We start from the raw sequence: 22,058 nt of genomic DNA, 5'->3' as shown, positions 1-22,058 counted from the left end.
TTTGATATATATAAGTATCTCATTTTGATTCGACTTGATATTATAGGTTGATCAAGTCCGCCTTGTCTTAAAATCACGAATAAAACTACACGCTGAAAATTTTCCACAGAAACTTTCATATCTGTATATCATAGGCTGTATGAGGTATGGTAATACCTAGAGGAATTTTTGGATGGCCTCCAGGAGCACTACCCATAATCCTGTCCAGCATTTTTTAGATTTCTTTTTAAAAAGACAGGAATATAAGAAATCCAACCGTCCAATTTTCGAATGGAAATATGTTTTGTTTAGCTCTGACTGTGGGCTTTTCATCAAGGTATGATAATACCTGGAGGAATTTTAGGATGGCCTCCAGGAGCAGTGCCCGTAATCAGTGCTGCCACTCAAGAAAAATATTTCTACCAAAATATAAGAAAAATCCTACCAAATCCGACCAAAACCTACCAAATTGTCTACAAGCCTAAAATGCTCCATATGTTTTTAGACCCACCACCGAAGAGTTGGCCATTTTACCATTCCATTTGCAACACATCAAATTATACATTTGCAATGCTTCAAAGTACTAAATCGTCGTTTTCAATGACACCAGTGACGAGTTTGAATAAAGCGATCGCCCGATTTAAGTATTTTAGCCGAGAAATGCGCTTTTGCTACACATTTTCGCTGCTACAGTGAGTTGCATTGACCCCTCGTCAGAGTATGGACCAGATTTGAACATATTTGTATGCATTTGCCACATAGCCCTGTTTTCCGATTGAATACAAATGACGTATTTCTTACCCTAAAATTGTGAAATTTGGAAGAGATCCCTTAACACTCGTACAGTCTTAAAATTTACTACCTTTTTCTTGAAATTTGAAACAGTGACTCCCCTTATAATAGAATTTGGACCGTCGACATCTATAGTTTTATTCTGCACTCTTAACGAATGCACAGAAATGAAAGGAAATAAATTAATTTTTAGTTATCCCCGTCGATTATATATTTAACCTTGTATTTATATGTTTGAAAAACGAACCAGAAATTGAGGTCAGCCAACCAACCTACCAATAGAATAAAAAGTTACCAATTTTGGGAGGAACCTACAAAAAACGGCAACACTGCCCATAATCCTGTCTCGAACATACTTTTTACAAATTTGCCATTTTCTTAATACCTCGCCCATAGATATTTTATATGACTTCTTTGGTTCAAAACATACATTATAAACTCCAGATTGTGAAATGTTTATTTCCCCACCACCATAGGTTGGGGGTTTACTGATCTAATCATTCCGTTTGTTATACTTCGAAATATTGATCTGAGACCCCATAAAGTATATATTTTCTGGATCGCCTCGCCATTCTGATTTGATCTAGCCATTGCCCGTCCGTGTGTCGAAATCACGATAGTGGTCGAAGGCGTAAAGCTAGCCGCTTGAAATTTTGCACAGATACTTCTAATTGATGTCGGTCGTTGGGGATTGAAAATGGGCCATATCTGTTCAGATTTGGGTATAGCTCCCATATAAACCGATCTGCCGATTTGACTTCTTGAGCTCCTGGAAGCCGCAATTTTTGTCCGATTTGGCTTAAATTTTGCATTCGGTGTTCTATTATGACTTCCAACAACTGTGCCAAATACGGTCCAAATCAGTCTTTAACTTGATATAGCTCCAATGTAAACCAGTCTCTCGATCATCGTTGTTCAGTTCCTAGAAGTTTTAATTTTTGCTGGTTTGACAGTAGTTTGGTATGTAGAATAAAATTATGCCCTACAACTTAATTTATTATACCCACATCATAGGATGGGGTATACCAATCTAGTCATTCCGTTTGTAGCACCTCAAAATATTCGTCTAAGGCCCCATAAAGTATATATGTATTTATATTCTTGATCGTCTCGTCGTTCTGAATCGATCTAGCCATGCCCGTCCTACCATCCCTCTGTCGAAATCGCGATAGAGGTCGAACGCGTAAAGCTAATCGATTGAAATTTTGCACAGATACTTAATATCATATCGGTTCAGATTTAGATATAGCTCCCATATAAACCGATCTCCCGATTTGACTTCTTGAGTCCCTGGAAGCCGCAATTTTTTCCGATTTGATTGAAATTTTGCATGTTATGTTCTGTTATGACTCTCAACAACTGTGCAAAGTACGGTTCAAATCGGTCTATAACCTGATATAGCTCCCATATAAACCGATCACCCGATATGACTTCTAGAGTCCTTACAAGTCGCAATTTTTGCCCGATTTGGCTTAAATTTTGCATGTAGTGCTCTGTAACGACTTCCAACAACTGATCCAAGTACGGTTCAAATCGGTCTATAACCTGATATAGCTCCCATATAAACCGATCTCCCGATATGACACCTGAGTCCTTACTAGCCGCATTTTTGACCGATTTGGCTTAAATTTTGCATGCGGTGTTCTATTACGACTTGCAACAACTGTACCAAATACGTTCCAAATCAGTCTACAACCTGGTATAGCCCCCATGTAAACTGGTCTCTCGACAAAAGTTCGGTATGTATTGGGTTGCCCAAAAAGTAATTGCGGTTTTGTTAAAGGAAAGTAAATGCATTTTTAATAAAATTTAGAATGAACTTTAATCAAATATACTTTTTTACACCTTTTTTCTAAAGCAAGCTAAAAGTAACAGCTGATAACTGACAGAAGAAAGAATGCAATTACAGAGTCACAAGCTTTGAAAAAATTTGTCAACGCCGACTATATGAAAAATCCGCAATTAATTTTTGGGCAACCTAATAGAATAAAATTATGCCCTTCAACTACATTTACTTTGTATTAATTTTTAGCAGAATTCATGGTGTTGGGTTCCCAAGATTCGGCCCGGCCAAACTTACCACGCTTTTACTTGTTTTTGTTTCTTCCTACCAGTCTTTTCAAAAATTAATTAATTTTAATAAATTTCTATATTTTTTGTTTATGTAAAGTATTAACAGAGCTCTGTTAACCCCCCAGAGTACGTCTGTTAATGCTTCTGTTACTTTCTCTCGCACTCTGTTAACAAAGCGGTTTGTGTCTCTGCTAGTTATATTCGGAATTTATGTTCACCCACAGCCATATCGGTCAATACCTCATATGTTAAAAAATTTTTCGGTTGGATTTTTTTCAGAGTTTTTGAAAGTAAGAAAAACTTGAAACGTTTGCATGTGGACTTTTGAGTTTTTTCGAGTAAATATACCCAAAAGCAGGAATTTTATGTCCTTTTTTTTAATAAATTTAAATCAATTGAAGTCTACCTTCATATTGCAATGATCGTGGAAATTTTAATTTTTTTTTTCTCCTCTTAGGGAGAACATAATTTTCTCACGATATTTTGTTTATTTCTCTTTTAAGACGAGCTTAAAGATCGAAGAAAGTTGGGCGCTGGTGATCCATTGCAAAAATCTTCGGAAAGTAAAGTAAGCTCGTCACGAAAGAGATCGTTGATATATGTTTTAGTTTTTATCTGGTTTGAGTTGTATCTTATTACCATGGTCCTGTCAAAATGCAAATATCAAAGTGGCAGCAACTCTTTAAATATTTTTGTCATTTCCACTTAACACAGTGTAGCGTGCATTTCTGTTTAACTTACCAAAGTACTTAAGCTAAAAAATAACCGTCTAAAATCTGCATAAAATCTCTGTAACTAATAGTAGTTTGTAATGCCATATCCTTAATTAAGACTTTCCCACTAAAGCAAGTGAAGCCAGCAACATAAGCGCCAAAGTGACCAGAAGCATGACATGCAAACTGCGCATAAATCACCGTGGAAAGCAAACAATTTGCACCAAATTAAATCACTTAAGAATCACACAATGGCACCTCGATACAGCGCTCACATTAAGAGAAGGAAGATTTCTAATAAAAGCAAATTAAATAATTAAATAAACATTTAGTATTAATGGTGACAACATAAAGAAAGTATTTGAATAATGTTCTCATGGCCAAAAGTTTAATTGAGATTGTATTGCTACTGAAACATGTATCTCAAGGTCACCCACTGCATTACGATTGACCATTCGTCAATAAGAGCCCGTCATCAACAACTTGAGATAGCGTGCTGCAATTTGAACCATAAACACAATTTCCGTCAACCTTCCTTAGAATGCTAGCAGTTTTCAACTACAGTATTTTTCTATAATTTGTAATTTTTTTTTTCTTGGATTCATTTCTTGTAGTTTTTTTCTTCAAGGTATTAAACCTTGGAGATTATGGTCGTCTTCGCAAAAATGTGCGCTATTTGGGAACCAAAAACGAACTTAAGCATTTTTTCTTGTTTCAATTTTTGTGCAATTGCTTTTAACCTTCTTACGAAAAGAGGGCAAATTTTCCAACAAACTGGTCAAGTGACCTGGAAACTAACGTAAAACGAGAATTTGAAATGGTGGTCATTGTACTTTTTCTTTAAGCTAGCATTGGGGGGGTTAAAACACCATTTGGTTATGATGCGATGAACCATTGTTAATCGCCATAATTCTAATTGCTCTTGAAATAGTTGCTAATGCCGGTTGGAAGTTTTATGTTGGGGTATATTTCTGGCCACCAATGATGTTCGGGCATGGAATAAGGACGGACAAACATTAGATTGCTGAATAATATGCACTCGGGCCTTGAGGCTTCTTATAGATGGCTTACTTGTGAAATTTTTCTATGTTATAAAATATGCAAATGTTGTTTCAATAACTTCCGTTGTTATTCACAGTAATTTAAATAGATATTTTCCCAACTATTAGGATATTTTCTCAAATAATTTATGATAACTGCAAAAATTTTATGATCATCAGCACGGTTCTTGGAAACCCCACACCATAGGCTCACCCCAAACCATAGGGGGCGTGTCATGTTGAGTGGATGGTGTTAAAAAAAATTTAAAATAAATGAACTTTTACAATACTTTTCTTTCACAAAAGGACACAAAACACACTTTTGCTGACTTTTAAATGTTTTTTGCTTAGTATTCTTTGAATAGAAATCATTAAACAATGGTCTAAAGCCGGGCAATATCCTGCAATGGAATCTCAATAAGATTTTAAGGCCGAAAAAAGAAAGCGCAAACAGACAATTTTCCATAAAGACAAAAGTTCAATTGAAAATTTAACAAAAAATTTATGAATGAATTTTTTTTTATTTCAATGAAATATTCCCTAAAGACAAATTTTCAATGAAATTTTCTCTAAAGACGAAATTTCAATAAAATTTTCTCTCAAGACGAAATTTAAGTGGACATTTTTCTTAAGACGAAATTTTGGTGAAAATTTCTGAAAGGACGAAATTTGAGTGAAAATTTTTCTAATAAAAAATTTGGGCTTAATGGTTGATAAATTTAAAATACATTTTGCCAACATTCGAGGTTTAAGTTTGAGTTTTTTCGAGAGATATCCTCACATTTATTTCCATCGACTTGTTTGCTATCTCTTTGTGAGACTCAGGTTCATGAGGATTCTGATCCACAGACAACAAGGGAGGCAACATCAACTGTGTTCATAAGATCCAGAATTTAACTCCCTATGGGTTTATGAGGATTCTAACATGTGTACTGAATTTCGGATCTATTTATAGACGTCCAATACGGAAAGGGAGGTTACTTTAAATGGCTTCGATGCACATTCTGATTCAATTCGTAAGATTTTGCAGTTTCCCTGAGAGTGAAATCGTTGTTAGTGAGGCTTTCATACAACTCATCCTGGCTTTTATATTCGGGCCATTAAACTCCGGAGGCCAATACGTCAAGCTCGGTAGAACAAATTCACGAATCTGGTCAATCGAAACGACCAATAATCTTGATCCTTCCTAACTTCACATCCCGAAGTGATATTAATATACTTGCACCTCTTGGGAACCCCGATCACTGCATTATTTCCGTACCTTTTACGTCTTAAACATTTCGCGGCCCTTCCCCAGTCCCGAAGAGTTCTATTTCCATATGCAAAACAGCAAATTGGGCACGGCTTAATGAATTTATCCACATTTTACTTAAATAAATCCCCCGGCCCGGATGGTATATCAACACATGTCTTTCTGTCCCTGTCTCCAAAACGCGTGAGACAAACAACCCTGCGAAAGGGCCCATATTTATTAGAGGTATAACACTTGTCAACTCGATATATAAAATTCTGGCAACCCTTATTAATAATAGACTTGAAGTTGTTGAGCAGTCGCTTCCGAATGTACAGCCAAGATGTCGTCGTTACCGCAGTTATTTTTACCAAGCCAATACTCTGCGAATAATAATCGAGCAATCCATCTATTGGCGCTCCCCATTATACTTAGTATTTTTCGACCTTAAAAAAGCATTCGAATCCGTTCGGTGCAATTCAATTTGGTCAGCCTTAAGATAAAAAGGAGTCGCCCAAAAATTAATTAATATCATTAAGGCAAAGTACGACAATGCCACATTACAAGTCTGTCATAGTTGAAATTAAAGCAAGCGATTTACCACCAACACAGAGGTGAAAAAAGACAACCCTCTATCCCCTTTACTTTTCGAAGTGGCTTTTGACGAAGTTATGTCAGAAATAGCAAAAACCAAACGGGGAATAACCTGGGGACTCCATAGACATCTCCAAGACTTCGACTTTGCAGACGAAATATGCCTTATATCCCATAAACATTGTGATATGCAGAGAAAAATCGACGACCTTGTTACGCTTGCTAAACGCAGAAGTCTTGAAGTCAACATTCAAAAAAACAAAGCCCATGAGACTAATTCATTACAACAATATGGAATTGATTAACAAAAAATGCAGTTCGTGGAGAGCTTATGCTATTTGGGATGTATGATGTCAATCAGAGATGGTCCGTAAGACGATTTTTTAGGTTTTCGACTGTCAAAAAGTTGTAAAAGTCGAAAACGTCGTATACTTGTATAAAACGTAGAAAAAGTCGCAAACGTCATAAACCTTAATAACTCAGTGTAAAAGTTTGATTTTTAACAAATATTATTGTCACTTATTTGTTGTATATAGAAGAGTTTATATGTAAAAAAATTTCGCAATAAAAGAAATATTAAGTTTTTTTTTTAATTTTTGCATTTAAATTTTTCACACAATAAATTGGAAATATACGCAAATTTCAAGTCAATTTATAAAGTAACGTTTAAGGATTTTTTTGTGAAGCAAAAAATCAATAAATTATTAGTTTTCATCAATTATATTTAGAAATTGCAATTATTTTGTATCCTTTTGCAAAATTATTTGCTTCTCCCGTTTTAATTTGCTTTTTGAAAGCTGTTGTAAACGACATATGTTAAAAATGCATGACATCTGAGGAAGTGTCAAGTGAAATGGTACATGGAGTGTTAATTATGTTATTCAATAACAATACTTAAAAATAACATTACTTATTCAATAAAATACTTAACACGCCATTTTCCATTTCACTTGACATTACCTCACATTAGCATACTTAACACGCCATCTACCATTTCACTTGACACTACCTCAGATGTCATTCATTTTATAACAATATTGGTAAAAATCGTGTAAACCTACGGTAGCTTTTTCTAATTCTGAACCGATTTTTTCCTATTGTTCGTCTCCAGGAGGAAAAAATTACTTATGCCAAAATTTTTAGTTAATCAGACCAAAAATTCGACATATTTTCGTTCGAATTTTTTTTTCTGTCAGAAACCTAGTTTTTTGGCTAGGTTTACGACGTTTTCGAGGTATGTAATATACGTCGGAAATGTATGTCATATACGTCACTGTTTCTGACAGGCCATCTCTGATGTCAATAAATGGTGGAATCGACGAAGACGAGTTCCACAAGTAAGACAAAGCCCGAGCTGCATTTGGACGCCTCTAGAAAATCTGGCGAACCCCACAACTATCCCTACAGACGAAACTACGAATATTCAACGCTTGTGTAAAAACAACTTTACTCTATGGAAGCGAAACACAAATTCCTCCGCATCATACGAAGAACTTTGGAGAAGAACCAATAAAATATCAGATCGCAAAAAGCAAATGGAAATTGATAGGCCACACTCTTCGCAAACGACATGAAAGTATTACTCGATATAGCCTAGAGTGCAATTCACAAGGTAGTAGCAAACGTGGACGACCGAAGAACACCTGGTGCCGTACGATACTACTAGATATAAATAGAATACATATGTCATTATAAGAGGATAAATTAACAAATCAAAATATGGAGAAAGATGGAATAATTATGTAGAAGCCCTATGTTTCCAAGAGAAATATATAAAGGGACAAAGTTATTGATAAGATTCAAGTTTCAACATAACTTAAATTTTTTTCTAATTGTTGACATTCAGACAATTTGAATAATTTTTTTACAAAAAGTCTTCATAAAAAAGTTTTTGTTTGTTGTAATGATTTTTGTGATGAGGTATGTTTAACCACTTAATTTAATAGTCATTCGTTTTTCTATGTTATTATCCGTTTCCCTTTTTTTCTTACAGCCTACTTCCTTATTATTTGCTCTATTGTCTGGAATCAATATCTAATACGTATGTGAGTACGACATTAGTGATAATTACCTTCTTGCTAATATCTATTGCTTAAATCTATCATATTTCAACATTCCTATGGTGGAGTGAATATGTGTATGCCATTGTTCTGGGACTGAAAAAACGTAGTGGAGAAAAATCTAAGAAAACTTTATCTAGACCAATTATATTCTCAAGTCTGTTGACAATCTATAAATTTTGTTCAATGTAATTATAAATGATAATATTTAAAAGCCTATCATCCATGAAAATAAATTTGCATATTCAACAATTTTATTAATAATTAAGTAATGGTTGACGTCCACACAACCCATCAAGAATGAATTTATCTATGATTTTATTGTGGGCAAACACAGCGAAAATTATTATTATTACAATTATACATGATGTGTACATGTAACTTTAAAACAAATACGGAGGAACTAAAATCGGAAAATGACGAATATTTAGGGCGCTACTTAGAGAAGTTGTTTTTTTTTTTTTAAATATTGATCATACTTAAACGAATCTTATAAATGGTGGATCGCATACTTCCAGTCCTCTGAAGACGAGACGATTGGTATGGAGGCAATAACTGAAATCCGCATACAGAATTTCAGGTAACTAAGGATAAAACTAGCCCATAAAAGCGCTTCAACAGTATAATTTAAAGATCACTTTATAAGGAAAGTACTTCAGATTTTTATCTAATCCAAATGTCATGCTTTACAAGGTCAAGGCATCCAAACGAGATTATGTCCAAACAGGTAAGATAAGACAGAGATTATGTCCAAACAGGTGGGATAACCGCTTTATATAGGATCTATGAATATCAATGATCGGACAAATTCGAACCTTGCACCACGCACTGGCAATCCAAGCTCGCTACCAACTCGGCCTTGAAAATGAAAATCGTTACAGAACCCAACAAAAATTGTAACAAGGGTTAAGCTAAAGGAATAAGATCTTGACGTGTCAGGGGTTTAAGGAATTAAACCAATCAAAGATCGGTTTATAAACGCTTTAGGACTATTGGATATAATTCCAATAATCCAATGACAATAATAGGTATTGTACAAAATTTCAACATGAAGAGGGGAGGATATTTCTAATAATTTGGAACAAAAGGTCGTTCAAAGGTTTTTAATAGGATTCCAGATCAATATTTTGAGCTGTTTGAAGTATTAGTGTATACCTCCGCATGAAAATATCAAATCCAGAGAGATATCTCTAAATTAGGGGTCGCAAATTGGAGAGGAGCTCAGAAGATCGATATGCTTGAAAATCTATTCTGAGTTCGGTAACGCAAAAGTGCATGCCTTTAAGCTTTAAAACGTAAAGGAAGAGGATTGTAAGGTCTTGCAAATTGAGTTCCCAAAAAATAAAATTTTACAACATTAAAGACTTTCTTAAATTTCATGAACAACAACTTTCAAACAACTATTAAAATCATTTGGCTTAAGACTATGCACTAGCCTACTATAGCCATTTGTTTCTACACCCAACAATGCGACTAATTTGATATTCTAGAAATAAAAGTCTATCGTATCTCATTTACTTACGTGATTGTGTTTCTCTGGAAATTTCAACTTCACCCACTTACATTGCGGGTTTGACATTTGGATGGAACCATTTGTGGATCTAACTAAATTTGGCTCATTTCATTTACGAGAAGACAAGATTGGACGGCTGGTTGGCTTGCCTGGTGACTGAATAAGCGACGTGACGTCTCATAATGAGTCACTAGGAAACGTTGTATTCGTTGGGATACCTTTAAAACAAAACAAAAAAAAAAAACACAAAATTAATGACAAAACAACTGGAAATTAAATATTTTGTGGGTTGCCGCGAGTGTTAACAGTTGCTGTGTTGAATGTTTTGATGATATTTTAACAGTGGTGATGTATTTCTTGCTTTAAGCGGCTTTACTAGATGAGACATAATAGACTCAGCTATTCCCTCCATCCATCAATAGTTTTGTGCTCTTATCTAAGATTCCAAAATCGAAATAGAAAACTAAAACTCATTCTTGTTTGCTGGTCTACCACCAAATATGGCCAAATGTTACAGTTGCTGATTTTCAATGCAGCCTTTGGCTTGGCTTCCAATTTGATCGGCATTATGTATGTCTTTGGAGATCATTAGACTTAAAGTGGGTGTTTTCTACTTTACAACGATGTCATGATTTAAGCTTATTTTTTTTTTCTTCATTATTTGTCATTGTTGTTGTTGTTCAAGTCAGTCGGGCTAGTTTGTTTGTCACGGGTTTGTCGTTTGAGTAAAAACAAACGACCTTCAATTAGGTTGAATTGCAATGTCATTTCTGACAATGTTTTCAGTATATGGAATTTCTCTAATAAAAAGGCGGGATGATGTTTAATTTTTATAAATAAAAGGCTATTTGTTCCCTTTTTTTTTAATTTTTAATTTAAAATATTTTGGACAGGTATAAGCTGCTTTTTCGCTGAAAACACAAGAGAAAATTTTTATGAGTTTAACTAGACAAGAACTATCTCCTACTCCCAAGAAGCCCATTTAGTCAGGATTTGGAAGACGAGGTTAGGCAAAGATCCTAATTTTGGAACATCAGGACGTGCAGGGGTGGTAGGCTCAATACAGACTAATGAACCGGGAGCCGACGATGGAACCATTGCCGACTTTCTAAAGATAGGGAAGATTAGAAGAAGGCAAAGATCCCAATATTAAAACATTAGGCAGTGCAGTGACAGAAAACTTAATGCAGTCTAAAGAACGGGGAACAGACGATGAAACCATCATCCACCCCCAAAGTGCCCATTTATTGGAGGACCAAAAATTGAAGTCAAGCTGATAAACCTCCACCGAAGCGAGAGAGCTACACACGCTGTGATGGAGATAATCCGCAAGGACAAGGTTCATATTGCCTTAATTCAGGAACCATGGACGGCCAGGAACATAGTTTTTGGACTGAACTATATCTACTTCCAATGATTCTATGCTAACACTGGTACTCGGCCGAGGACCTACGTTATTTGTCTTAAAAATTTTAATTATATATTTTCCCAGAGTTGTCAATCTCGTATGCAATAGTATTGAGACAGGTAGACGGTGGAGCATACCTGTCATCACCTTACGTATATGCCTTTCGACTCTCAGACACCGTCATCCACGTCGGAGCTGCAACGGCTGGCGAGGAAAGCTAAACAGACAGGAAATGAGGTACTAATAGGATGCGATGCGAACTCTAATCACATTTCGTGGGGTAGTACCGATATTAATAAGCGTGATCAAGCCCTGGCAGAATGGTCCTTGGTGTTCTCCAAGGAGCACCTCTACTCAGAACCCGATGAGCTCCCGTAATAAGTTGAAAACCAACTCGACAAAATAAGGAAAATTATTCGGAGGAAGACTTGAACAAGATGATTTAGATTGCCCAATCATAGAAGACATTGATGACAATATCAACAGTAGTACGACTGCAATGAGGTCTTTCGTAATCAGTCCATAGCCCTGGTTGACCGTGGAGATTCGCATCCTTGGGAAATAGGTCCGCAGAATTTACAACAGAGTATATAGTTAAAAAATCGGAAGTTTACTGGTACTACATACGGCTGAAGGAATACAATAAGATTACCAGAGCGGCAAATCGTGCCTCCTGGAATATTTTCTGCGAACAGATCGATAGCGCTAATGACTGGAACGTTAGAGACACCATAATCTTGGAATAATGAGGTCGATCGTAGGCTTATAACGGAATTTATGGTAAAGGAAGCCTTGGGGAGCTTCACACCATTTAAATCTCCCGGACCAACTGGCGCCCCATCTGCCGCTATTTTCACAGCGTGCTTGCATACACTTCGAAGGCCTGGCTGAAGGGTGGTATTTATTCCCAAGCCCAGCAAGGCAAGTTTTGCGACACCAAAGGCCTACAGACCTAGAACGAAAAGGTAGGAATTTTATCGCTACTCCTATGGGTGACTAGCACAGATGACCTATGCTGACGATGTTATATTTAGTAATTCTAAGAGGTAAGGATCCAAACCATTTATGTAGAAGGGCCATTGTTGCCGTCGTAGCCACATTTTCATGTGGAGGTGGCGATCCTCGTCACGATCCTGTAGCTGAGCAAGCTCTTTCCGGTCCAAAGAACCTATCGCAGCGAGCCATTGGATATTTGAAGGCACCAATAACTCGCGCCGCCCGACCACTCACTGAGACTCTACGCTCGATGCTGCTGATTGTCCGCGACTGCCGTTGCAGCTACTCCGTATGGAGCATGCCACTATCCACAACCTGTGGACGCACCAGGTAGCTTGCAGCTAAGCTTCTTGTGACAGGAATGAACACCACACAGATCGGACCTCCATGTTCCAGCCCGTGTGATGCTCACAGCTATCCCGTGCCTGGTTGCATAGATGACCTATAACGGATGCTGACGATGTTATAATATTTCTTAGCGGTAAGGATCCGAATCAGCTATACAGAAGGGCCGTTGTCGTAGGTGAGCAAGCTCGTTCCGGTTCAAAGGACCGATCGCCGCGGGAATAGGCTCGCCATTGGTTATTTAAAGGCGCCAAAAACTCATCATGTCACATCGAGCATCATAGGCACTCTGTGTTTGTTTAAGAGCCGGTGCCGTCCGACCTCTTCTACTCCGTATGGAGCATTCCACTATCCGCAACTTGTGGACTCGCCCGGTAGCTTGCAGCTAACGTGACAGCAATGAACACCACACAGATCGGCCGGGTTGCAGAAGGGCCGGAGGGTCTAGCAGATGGCATACGACTTGTTTAGACGTAGTGGTCTCAATGTTAACCCAGAGAATACTGAAATCTGCCTGTACACGAAAAAGACGAAGGTGAGCCAATTTAAGGCACCACGTTTTCTCAATAGAACGATTTAGATATGTGATAAGGTCAAATACTCAGGAGTGATCTTGAACAGAAAACTTAATTGGAAATATCACATTCAGGAGCGTACTGAGAAGGCTCACAGAGGTTGGGCACTATGTAGACAGGACGTAGGTTCGAAATGGGGCTTGAATCCGAGGACAGTCCATTGGAAAAAGCGTTCAACGTAAGGATAATACAACAGGTTCGGTGAACACTGCGATTGTGAGACTTGAGGCGATGGGAGAATAGGATAGGTCATACCATCGCGGTATAATCGAGGCGATGATAGGAAACCCAGATGGATTAGGATACCTGAGATTACACTTGAGGTTCAGTGTGAGACACTGCTGCCAGGGGCACAGTCATGGATTAACGGAACTCTTGCATTGTCATCTGGGAGATCATGCTATACAGATGGATCCAAGCTAGAGGACAGAGTTGGCCCGGGGTCTACGTCGACTGCCTAACCATAATAGGATCCTGAAGGAAAAGATCCGTCGATCATGGAATGCGTGCGGTGATGTGGTGTTAACGCGAGGACGTCGAGTGTGAATATCTTTAGTAACGGTAAACTGGTCATCAGAGCAAAACTTGGTTAACCCGAAGCCTTTCGGGTCGACGAAGTCCGAGTTAACGAAAATCCTATGGGTTGATCGGGATCGTGAGAAAACGAGGCTATTACTGAAAGGAAGTAAGTAGGAGATCAGTATAGCTTTTGGTACCATAAGGGAACATATAGGACTACGAGCTCACTTTTGCAAATCGGTGCGGCAAGTGATAGCATATGTAGGGCATACGGGGAAGATGATAAGACGTTGGAGCATTTTCTATGGCACTACGGCACTTAAGTGTGGGCACAATCAATACCATAAACCAACTAAGGGGCGCGACCAAGTTTCAGGGACACAAATAATGTCCATTCCATAGTCGCAGAATACTTATGTATCTAAACTCGTCCATTTTGTTGTTAAGACTTTGAGCATTGATATGTGCAGCACTAAAGTCAGACTTTTGGTTCGCCATTATTTTAAGCATACAGTTAAGATCGTATCTGCAACTGTAACCATTATTATTCAGCAGTATATTTCAATGTCAGCAATGCTTGTGATGGTATTAGAATCACGATCAAAAATTAATTAGCATATATACTTTATATTTTGGTATAATCTCAACGTGGTATACATATTTTTGTTAAAAAATAACACTTAAAATAGGTATGAAGACAAAAAGACTGATATGTGATAAAAGTTATACTATGCTTCAATAATAGGTGAAGTGTTGTGGGTAGTTCTTTCTAGCGGTTCAGTTGATTCTCGAAAAATATTGGATAACTGATCGACGTCTTTTACTATTTGCTGTGGATCAGATCTCCTTACTTTGACATATATAAGTCCGCGGAAGGAGTATGCACATTCCACGAGTTTCTGCCGTTTGAGTTTGAGAGCGCCGTTGATGTGTATGGCATTGTTTGAAGCCAATATGATTTAGCAACAATAAGTAAAAGCGTGCTAAGTTCAGCCGGGTCGAATCTTGGTTACCCACCACCAAGGATTCCGCTAAAAATGTGCCCTTATTAATTAAGTTTGAATTATTTTGTTTTCAAGAAGTAATATTGGGATATCGGTACTATATCACCATATTGACCGATTCAGATAAAAATTGGCACTGATGTTGTAGGTCATAATGTAGGGGTTTTTTGGCCAAATTTCAGCCAAATTAGCTGAACATTAAGACTTCTAAGGGCTTAAGTAGTCAAATTCGGGGATCGGTTTATATGGGGGCTATATCTGTCTATAGACCTATTCGGATCATACTGGGCATGGATGTTGAAAGCCATAACACAAGTTTTTGTTCCCCCTCTAGAATTTTATAAATTTCATTGCTTCGGATTTCAGCTTTATGGGGTCGCAGATCAATATTTCAAGGTGTTATAAACGGAATGACCAGATGAGTGTACCCCCATCCTATGGTGCTGGATATAAAAATGCATTATTGATACTTTTAAAAAAGGCAAACGATTTAAGAATCAGTTTTTATCGTATTGTTGTATCGTGGTTATGCTGCATTTTGTTTCTGATTCGGTATATAGATTTCAAAAATGTTTTTAGTCTTCTGCTCTTCTTTTAACGTCAAGTTTTCAAATGTTCAGCACTTAAAATTTCAGTCTTCTATTCTTTGATAAATCATCAACAAATGTCGATCCAAATTCTTTTCTAGCTGTAGATACGTATTTCATTCATTTTTGCATGACCTAGTCAACATAGACATGATTATGAAATATGACACCATTTGTAATGCTATGCCACAATAAGTAAATTAAAAATTGTTTTAACTTTATATGATAAGAAAATTGTTTGGGCATTTGTAATACTATTGTAATAAAGTTGCTTTTTAATGTAAGATCATGTATATGTACCGGCTATTTAAATAAAAACCCATTTCATATTAAGTTCCAAGAAAATCTCAACTATATACTTTTCATATGACGTAGATTAAGATAAACAATACATGAATTTGTTTGAGGCTAAAAGCAAATATTGTTGTCACAAAAGCAACAAAATTCGAAACACCCATATGAAAGCATACATATACCAAATCGACGCATATATGTTATCTAAAATTTGACATTGTCGTTTTCTTTGTTATTAGATTTGATAAAAAATACATTATTAATTTAATTTTAGTTACTAAAAGAAATGATAAATCCAACACCAAAATTTAAATAACAATGCTTTTGTTATACTTCGTAGGTGTGACCTTCAAACAGGCCTAATGAAAACATTGGCACATTTGAAGGTCATAATGAAGATTAAGTGTCCAGAAGAAAGATGATCGCTGGTAATGTTGTGAGAACAGAAATGATTTTTTTAAGAAGCTTTGTTTGGTTTAGAATATCGCACCAGATATGACTTGAAAAAATATGTTCGAATTATTACTCAAACTTAAGACAAAACAAGTAAGGACGGGTTAAAGTCAGGCGAAGCCGACCTTTTGATACCCTACACTACATTGGATATGCAGGCTGTCGTCGAATTTCGATCAAAATCCGTACATATTGTAGGAGCCATAGAGTAAACCGTTGTACAAATTTTTGAGAAGTTCGAATGATAAATAGGTTAGCAAAGGCCTTAAAAGTAAACATCGGGAGATGCATATATATGGGGGCTTTATCTAAAACTGAACAAATTTCTATGAAATTCATCAGTTATCGGAAGAGTTATAAGAGAAACCTTTGTGCCAAATTTTGTGAAGATCAGTTAACAAATTACAATATTATTAAGTATTATACAAAACCGAGCGAAAATATATATGGGAGTTATATCTAAATCTGAAACGATTCCCATTAATTTCAATAGCAATACCGGGAGCCATAATGGCATCCTTTGTGCCAATTTTCATGTGAATAGGTTAACAAATGACCAAATTTTTGCACTACTAATGCAAATCAGATGAACATTTATATGGGAGCTATATCTAAATCTGAACCGATTTCTATGAAATTCACCAATAATGTCGAGACTTATAACGGAATATCTTGTGCAAAAATTTCCTGGGAATCCGTTACAAATAAGGACACAAGTGCAATTTTAATCCAAATCTGACAAACGATATGGAAGCTATATACAAACAACCGATTTTTTCCAATTTCAATAGGATTTGTCTCTATGCCCAAGAAAATGCTTGTGCCAAATTCGAAGACAATGGGATGAAAATTGCGACCTGTACTTTGTACACAAATTAACATGGACAGACGGAGAGACAGACTGACATAGACAAATCAGAAAGTGATTCTAAGTTGATCGGTATACTAATCAATGGGTCTATCTCTTTTCCTTCAGGGAGTTACAAACAAATTCACAAAGTTATAATAACCTTTACCACAGTAGTGGTGTAGGGTATAAAATTCAAAACTGGTTTAAAACTTTGTGATCAAATAAACTGGGGGAGTGCCCCAACCACAAAACTCACCTACACAGAGGTGTTTTGGGATTGAAAGAATATGGGTAAAAATGAAAGGTAGGTTGAAAAGGTGACTTGTCACAACGCCTAACACTCATAAGGCCCAAAACGCCTAACGCTCATGAGGCCCCGTCCAAATAGCGGTGATAAGGCCCATTGGGTGTTATGACTGTTTTCTTTTAATGAAATAATCCCCAATTATTTTATTTCATTATAACAAAGATGAAATAACCCATAATGAAAAAATCCACAGCATAAATGAATTAAACCCAAAATTTTTGCAAATTACGCCAAAAAAATGAAGTATAAATAATCGCCCAATTTTAAAATTCAAAATCGCGCGCGTATTTTTAAATTGAAAAAATTTGTGCCTGCGGCGCTCCTTACTTCGACACGTTTATTCTAATATTTTTTTAATTGAAAAAATGCTATGACGGTTATGGTGAAGAATAATACAACTAAAAAATTTAATCGGCCCCATGCCACTATGGACATTCACCTAAGCCAGTAATCAGCTTGTTGTGCGCTCTAAATAGTAAATACTAACATGTAACCTCGAAAAAGAAGATTTATGATTAAGATTTTAATTGTTCTTTAATACGGTTTACGTCTGATATTGTGTCCCCACCTAAATACCGATGTCTTGTAGGGTATTGAAATAGAAAATGATCCAACGTCTCATCATCTTCTCCACATGTCCAACGAATTATGCATAAGTGAGCTCCTAGTCCTATGTGTGCTGTTATAATACCGAAAGCTTTACCGACCTGCTTGCTTCCTTTCAGTAATAGCCACGTCTTCTCACAATCCGGATTTCCCCATAGGATTTTCGTCATCCTGTCGACCGTTTCACTGTTTCACAGTGTTACGTTCGTAGCCCACGTTCTTAACTCAGACTGCGTCGACTCGAAAGGGTTTAGGTTAAGCAAGTTTGTTGATGGCAGTCCACTGGCCTTCACTGCCAAATAATGCTTCACACCTTACTTATAAACACAGAGGAAATTAAAATGTAGGTGTATTTAATTAAAACATTTGCTGAATTTGGTCTTTAAAGGAATTTGTATTATTGATTAACAATTTTGCAATTTCGATGTATGATAAGCTCGAAAATTCAATTAAAGTGTTTATTAACTCCATAAACCAATTATTTGACATTGCCCTTTCTGTTCAGCTACTTTTTTACTGTTTTAATAAAAATAAAATAATTGATATTTTTCATATGAAACAGCTTACGCACGTTTCGTGTTTTGTTTCACTGTCAAACATCTTTAGTTTGGTCTATAATTTAACCATCAATCATTTCACAATCGAACAACGCTTGCAAATTATTGAATTTTATTATCAAAATGCGTGCTCTGTTAAGAAAGTTCATCGCGCGCTCATTTTTGCTAATTTTTTCTCATTTTTGGCTCAATGGGTACGTAAATAAGCAGAATTGTCAATTTTGGAGTGAACATCAGCCAGAAACATTGCAAGAGCTACCAATGCATCCAGAAAAAGCCACAGTTAGGTGCGATTTATGGGCTGGTGGCATCATTAGACCGTACTTCTTGAAAGATGATGCGAATCGTAATGTAATTGTAAATGGCGAGAGCTACCGTGAGATGATACCCAACGGTTTTTTGCCCAAAATGCAAGAGCTTGACTTGCATGACCGTGACTGCGCCTCACATGGCGGTTGACATATGCATGAAATAATCAAACATCAAACCTTAAATTATATGGACCTTACTACCATTAAATTATATGGACCATACTAAGATTTTTTTTTGAAAAACTTTCCTATAGCCCTTAAAAAATTCACCCTTTGTATACTTTGTTGGGTCTCAATATTTCGATGTGTTACAAACGGAATGACGCGGGTATAAAGGGTATAAAAAGTCATCGTGCAAGATTTCTGCCAAATTGGATGAAAATTAAGATCTCTGGAGGTTCAAGAAGTATAGAGGATAGCGGTTATTTTAGAAACTATATCAGGTTATGGACCGATTCGAGCCGTGCTTGGTGCAGCTATCTCAGATCAAAGAAAAATTCTTCGCGCAAAATTTTTGCCAATGCTCTTAAGAAGTTAAAGTAGCATAATCTGGAGATCAATTTATAAAGGAGCTTTGCCAGATTATGGAGGGATTTGGGCCGTACTTGCTACAGCTGTTTGAGTTCAAAGAAAATGTCACCGTTCTAAATTGTAGTCAAATTGGATGAAAATTAGGCCCACACCAATAAAAAGTATTTGTACAAAATTTCGGGCGGAGAGAACGCACAAAAGCCGCATATTCTACCAACGAAATTTATAAGAGCTTCCTTAATACCTGTACCAGAACTTATTTACGAAGCAATGAGACCCCTTGTATTTGGATCCTCGACATCCTTAGTTCTATTCTGCGCTCTTAACAAATACAAAGAAACGAGAAATGAATCCCAGGCGATTTTTCAGTAATTAACTTGGTATTTATCTGTTGGAAAAACCTACCAAAAATTTAGGTCAGCCCACCAGCCTACCAAGAGTATAAAAACCTACCAATTTTGGTAGGAACCTACCAAAAACGGCAACACTGATCGGTATCTTTAAATGCAGTCGTTTTAAAAAACCATTTGTAACAAATATTATGCAGAACGGGTTAAAATTGTAATTAAAACGATTTAATAATTATAATCCGGGTGATACATATATATGTATATGTAGGAGCTATATCCAAATCAAATCCGCTTTTGATGAAATTTAGCAGAAGTTTTTATATCGGTAACAAAACAATCCTTACCAAATTTTATGCAAATTGCATGAAATTACCATGGCCTTATAAGTGTAAATCGGACTAAAAATGAGAGTTACATCTAAATTAAGGACGCTCGAGAAGGTTTTGTGTCACTCCTCTGCATTTGAAAGGAGAAGAACCCGTCCCTGGACTCTCTCTATGCACTTATTGTATCAGTCATTCTGGAGTTCTGTAGATTGTAGAGTCCTGAATTGACTGACTAAACCATACCATATTCAAACTGAGAATTTAATGGAGCTAAGGTTTTCGATTGAAACAGCTAGTAACTGAGGTTGCAAGTTGCGAGTGAAACAGCTAGTAATTGAGACTACTAGCTGCATGCCCTCCAGCCTAACTCAGACTTTATCTAAATTTTAATCGATTAATATCTGTTTCAATACCTTTCCTCCTTGGAGCACAAAAGCGATGTGTACAGAATTTCTTGATGATTGGACTGCAAATCTGTACCTTTTTTACAAGAATACATGGACTTACAGAGGGACGGAGTTAAATTTTAAAGTGGTACAACATTTTTAAAGTCATAAATGCTGATTTATTTTTATTTGTAGCATAAAATTTAATAGCTTGCTCCTTTTCATTTATTGTAAGGAAAGTGTTTAAGATGCTCCATTAGGAACATTGGAAAAGAGTTGGCAACTCCACTTGAACGATTAGCATATTTCTAATGGACATGAAAATCATACTAATCGAGCCTTTAACATAACAGTTTATTTTAATTAGAATTTATTGCCAAATCAAATTAAAATATACTGCATTAAAATGCACATAAAAATCACATAAATTTCTAGAACGTCTTCAAAATTGTTTATAGTAATTATGGATAGTCGATTCCTTCATTCATTCATTAAATCTGCTCATTCATTAAATCGTTAATGTTTTCATTCATGATTATCGTCTCTCTTGATTGAGCAGTTGTTTTGGTCGGGGCTGATTGGCACAGATCAAGTGTGGCTAAATGGTGACCGAATCAATTCAAAGTTAATTGATCTTAATTAAATTAAAAGAAAAAAAGAACAAAAAAAATAAAATTAACATAGAACCTGAATGTTTGGCCCCTATACAAGATCCCCATGCTAATTGAATAGCGATTTGAATTACACGATTCGCTTAAGTCATGATAGGTACACAGCGAGTAGGAAGAAATAACCTCATGTTGCCTGAAAATGATGTCAAGTGTGTTGTTGTGTGACAAATAATATACAACATATATTAGCAGTGGCTTGAATGGGAACATCTAACCAACGAAATAAAAGCATTAAAATTTGAGAACAAAAGTCTAGACGCCCCTCGCCCATACACAAAATTTGCTGTTTTGCTAATTTTTGTTATAAAAACGCCTTTTGTTAAACTTTTCATGACGACATTAACTTTTTTTTGATGATTTAATATTTTCCTAAACTCACTATGTCTATGTCGCCTATCCATCGTCATCACTATCAATTTTCATCGAAATGCGAACTTATAATTGATATGAACTGTTGGTGTATAGGAGCATTAGCTGCCGCTTGTGCTGAACCACTTAAAGCCAATTAAAACAACATTTAACTGAAGAACAATCACGGCAGTAAAACAAATCCAAAACAAAGCCCGGTAGCAACATTCAATAGACAGCCAAACAAACTGAACAACCAACCAATCAACTTCATATGCAAAAGAGAAAAACAAAAGAAAAGAATAACTAAAGCTTAAATGAATATGACATACTTACCTAAAGGGTTATCCATTGAGGTCAACAAAAGGTTTACCTGAATATGAAGTATGTAATATGAGACTATACGCAGACTTTACCAACTGTAAATCTCATTTAACCCATTGCGGCAAAGTGGCAGAAAAATACACAAAAATTAAAGTCTTAGAACAAGAGCACGCTGAGTTCGTTTGGGCTGAATCTTATATATTCTCCACTATGGATCGCATATGTTTAATGCCCGGTATCTCTTTTTATAGGCAAACAAGGGATGATGAATAAGAACAGTTGATATTTAAGCTATATCCGAAGAAGAAGAATCCT

General features: G+C 36.3%; 1 protein-coding gene and 1 long non-coding RNA gene across 12 annotated transcripts in view; one reads left to right on the top strand and one right to left on the bottom strand.

Annotated features, from left to right (window-relative positions):
* The window catches only part of LOC106081664 (uncharacterized), a 124,641-nt gene that overhangs the window by 51,208 nt on the left and 51,375 nt on the right, over nucleotides 1-22,058 (bottom strand). For both annotated transcript variants that reach the window (XR_009397508.1, XR_009397507.1), the window contains exon 3: nucleotides 10,005-10,213. This is a non-coding gene — a long non-coding RNA (uncharacterized LOC106081664). The remainder of the gene's footprint in view (nucleotides 1-10,004; nucleotides 10,214-22,058) is intronic.
* LOC106081662 (uncharacterized) overlaps nucleotides 1-22,058 on the top strand; it is an 89,281-nt gene that overhangs the window by 39,103 nt on the left and 28,120 nt on the right. For 8 of the 10 annotated variants that reach the window (XM_013243801.2, XM_013243797.2, XM_013243798.2 and 5 more), the window contains exon 2: nucleotides 8,416-8,467. The exons of 1 other annotated variant lie outside the window; for it this stretch is intronic. The gene's annotated coding sequence lies outside the window, so the exon portion shown is untranslated. The remainder of the gene's footprint in view (nucleotides 1-8,415; nucleotides 8,468-22,058) is intronic. One more of the 10 variants, XM_013243793.2, reaches the window with a different exon arrangement.

The sequence above is a fragment of the Stomoxys calcitrans genome, chromosome 3, assembly GCF_963082655.1.
Source record: "Stomoxys calcitrans chromosome 3, idStoCalc2.1, whole genome shotgun sequence".
NCBI classification, from domain to species: domain Eukaryota; kingdom Metazoa; phylum Arthropoda; class Insecta; order Diptera; family Muscidae; genus Stomoxys; species Stomoxys calcitrans.
The sequence above is the reverse complement of the archived record's forward strand: the minus strand, read 5'-3'. Positions and strand labels throughout refer to the sequence as shown.